The following is a 4,210-nucleotide window of genomic DNA, read 5'->3' as shown; positions in this document are numbered from 1 at the left end:
TGTGTACAAGAGGCTCGATTCTCAGGTGAGTCAGACTCAAGTGGGTCCGACTTGGATGGTTTACTCAGGGTGTCGAGTCTCCTGGGAACTGAGGGATAGGATGTCAGCTGCTGCTTCCTGCTTTAGCCAGTAACAGGAACTGGCTGAATTCCAGTGTGTTCCTGTGTGTGTGTGTTTGTGTGCGCGTGTGTTGTCAGACAGAGGACTGGGCAACGAGCCCAGGTACAGCAGAGCCCAGGTGTTCCTCTATGAAGAACACAATGAGCGTGTGCAAACATGGAGGGACAGACAGGCAAATGGAGAGGGATTGGTATCAGAGAGCACACCTGTTGAGCACCTGCCCTATCCGCTCATGACACACTGATTACGGATGCAGCAAGTGAACGCACACACACACACATCCAAAACGTGCACACACACATTTCCTTCAAATCACTGAAAATACAACCCCTTAAAGACAGATCTGCGATGACTTCTAGTTTTGTCTCTCAGATCAGACCTCTAACTACTTCTGAGTCTTTGCAACTTTCCTGTCACTTTCTCCCTGCCCTCCCCGCCTTTCCCCGCTCTCCCGCTGAGTTCCTCGGTCTCTGTGTCATTAGGCAGCGCATCAGGGATTAAGACGGCGATGGGAGGATGTGATTCGCAGCAGAATCCGCTAAGTCTGGCATTACCACACACCTCACAAAGCACAGGGGAGTTTCTAATCCACCGCACAGCGCAATCCTGCTAATGCATTCATATCAGACACACAGGAAACAGAGGTCGGCAGAGAATTAAACACCAAAGTATTACTGTCAAGTTCGGCGTTGACGTGGTCATGTTTGTTTTTCACGCGTTCTGGTACATGCGTTAGGCAGGAAGATCATCTGAAGGACAAAGACACAAATGCACAATATTCTACATCAATGTCAAGAATAATACAGCAATTAAAGGTCATGAGTTACAACTTTAAAATATGTATCCTTCCACAATTGTAGCTCAATTATTCATTATGATCCTCTGATTCTGGATGTACGCACCGAAGTCCCTTACATGATATCAATCTACATATTTTAATCTTTAAGCAGCGCTGCAGAAACAGTGAAATAAATCCAATAAAGTGGCAAATCAACGAGAAGAGGGGGGAAGGTGGGCGAGGTAGAAAAAGGGAGGAGACATTATGTGCGAGACTAGCAGTAGTACTTTGTGACATGCATCATCAGTCCTGTCTTCTCACTATATCTCCCTAATGGGAGCACAGCAGTGTGTGTTTGTGTGCACGTGTGTGTGTGTGTGAGAGAGAGAGAGTGAGCGATGAGTCTCCCTGTCAGAGAGACTTGTAGAGTGTGTGTGTGTGTGTGTGTGTGTGTGTGTGTGTGTGCGCATGTGTGTGTGTGAGAGAGATAGAGATAGGGACTAAATGAGCTCCTGGCGGGACTGACCCTCCTCACTTCTCACCGGTCCGTCAGAGAGACTGAGCGCTCCACTGGAGCATGGCCACAGGCACGGTGCTGAATACTGAAAATACATACACACATAGATGAACACACTCAGGAGAAAGGCAGCTGCACAAGCCCTCTGTATGCTCACATACACACACACACACACACAAAATGGCACCAAAACAGAGGTAAACGCCATCTTAGAAACTAAACAGAAAATACCGAGGTCAGTGAGCATTTCTGTTCACATGACGTCATGGTGCTGAGAGAAAACGTGACAAAACGCATGTGTTTGTTTATGTCTAAGGCAAATACCACGAGAGCCGAGCCGAGCCGAGCCGAGCGGGCTGCAAATGTGCAGTGTCGGGTTCACCCGCGGTCATAATCATGATTCATGCCATACGTGTATGAGAATGTTTCCTACTGCCTAAAGCGTGGGAAAGTGAAGCAACATTACATATTGTGTGTAAGCGTGTGTGTTGTTGCATATGCAAGTTTGGGTCTAAGTGTAATTACTCTTGGTGACATACCTCACATGACTAATGAGCAGGATTTGGGCGCACGGCGTCTAGCTCATTTGTCACAGGATGGTAGGTAAAGCTTCAGCGCTTCGGCTGTTAAGGTCGAGCTAAACGCTCATACAGCGCTGCTGCCTGATTAATTTCATCTGTTTGACTTGCAAGGCACAGAAGTCAAGGAAACGGCGTCAATTAGCAGAGATATGTCACATGACATGTACTGATGTCATACCCGCGTCCTTTTGTCACCAACTGTGTTTACACTGACCCCAATATTCCACTAATAAGTGGAATAATGACCCAATCAGAATAAAAATGCCTCATGTAACCACCTCAACTGGAAGAGACTGATATGAGCTAGTCTGACTCAAGGGATGAGGAAATAGGCAAACCAACTACTTCTCCAAGTGTATACAATACAACACAGTTATAATTGTCACCAGTGTTGCCATATATATGATAATTATCATATTTGTACAATAAGAAGAAGTTTGAACTTCCTCAGTAGAGGAATGCTGTGTTCAAACCGGGTTGTATAAGAAGAGTTAGCCCAGTTGTTTATTTAATTAGCTTAGCTGATGGTCTTAACTGTTTTCATGCAGAATAAACAGGCTTCCAGTCATGCTGTCATGTAATTTAATTTTGTAATTGTCAAACTGTTTCCCAGAGGGGCAGAAACATGGCGAATGTAAAATGTAAAAACGCTTTTTTTTCCTTTTAACCTACAGATGTATGTAAGATACGCATAAATCCCATTGAAGTAGTATTATTTACAACAATACATAAAATATTTACTCTTATAATCAGTTTGTCTGTTGTCAGTTTCTCCCAAAAGACATTCCTCTGAGAGGCTCTCACTGGTAAATTTTATTCAAATTATTGTTGCTTTATCAATAGCATATGCAAAATTTACAAGAACCGTGTGTGTAATCAATTATTACATTTGTGCATTCCAAAAATAAATAAATAATAATAATATTCTGATGAAATGCTTGAGGCATCTTATCCAAGCAGTTTATTTAGCATCCATGAAGCATTTATGTTGGAATCTCCAATCAGAATGTTTTCAGTGCGGTGTATTCTGAGCCCAGAGCGACAATGACTATCTCCAACCTGCTGTAAAATCTCACTGAGGGAATCCTGTGTCAACATGCTCCAGGTTACTTGTTGACACACACAAGCAGCGTGGCTCTTATTAAGGAGAAGGACATGACATGACATGTAGGCCAATGAAGACATTACTGTAGCCAATACAATTTAATAACCCATTACTGATGGAGCACTGTTGTTTATAGCCTGGCATTGAGGCGATCCACACTAAATAATACACCCCATAAAAGTAAATCGACACTAGCATTTTTTTATTCATTAACTTTTAAGACTCAGTAACGACTACACCTGCATTTAACAGCTAAATATAAAACTCCAGGGATAAAAAAGAATAAAACATTACTGGTAGTTAAGATAATGTCAAGGTGTATGTACTGCCTGATCAGCTGCCATTGTGTTTTTAATGCTGCCCTGCTCTACATTAATTCACGTTTGCAGGTACAGTAATAACCTTGCAACATAAATGGATTAACATTTGAAATGCATGTGAGGAGAAGTGATGCTGCTGATAGAGCTGCCACGATTAGTTAATTATTCATCAGTTAGTTATCAAACAATCAAAGAAAATGAACTGCCAACTAGTTTGATAATCTAGTCATCGCTTCAGTCACTTTTCAAGGACAAATGTTGAACATTTGCTGTTTCCAGCTTATTAAATTCAATCAATTCATTTGCTGCTTTTCTTTGTCATTTATTATTGTAAATTATGAGTCATTGGGTTTTGGACAGTTGGTTGGACAAAAGAAGAAACCTGGAGAAAAAAAAACATGAATTGATAGAAAATAATTGTCAGATTAACTGAAAATGAAAATAATTGTGAGCTGCAGCCATTTACTACTTCATGCTCATGGCACCTTTTCTGTCCGCAGTTATTCGTTGTATTAGTTATTAGTTAGCTAGCAGTTTGGACTGGGAGCCTGGGGGAGTGTTAGTGTTTACCTGGGCTAGCTGGTTAGCATGCTAAATCAAAATCAACTCTGGTATGTCTTTGCATTCTGTTCATTGATCATTTTTGTAAACTTTTGAAGGTTATCAACTAAATTTCTTACACTTAAGAGTTGAAAACCAAGACATTTATACAACATGCTATTTTTTTTTCTAATGTCATGAAAGCCAGTAGCTGACCACATCAGATCTGAAAACATTCATTCAAATAAA

Source organism: Pagrus major, chromosome 3, assembly GCF_040436345.1.
Source record: "Pagrus major chromosome 3, Pma_NU_1.0".
NCBI lineage: Eukaryota > Metazoa > Chordata > Actinopteri > Spariformes > Sparidae > Pagrus > Pagrus major.
This window is presented reverse-complemented; position numbering follows the sequence as displayed.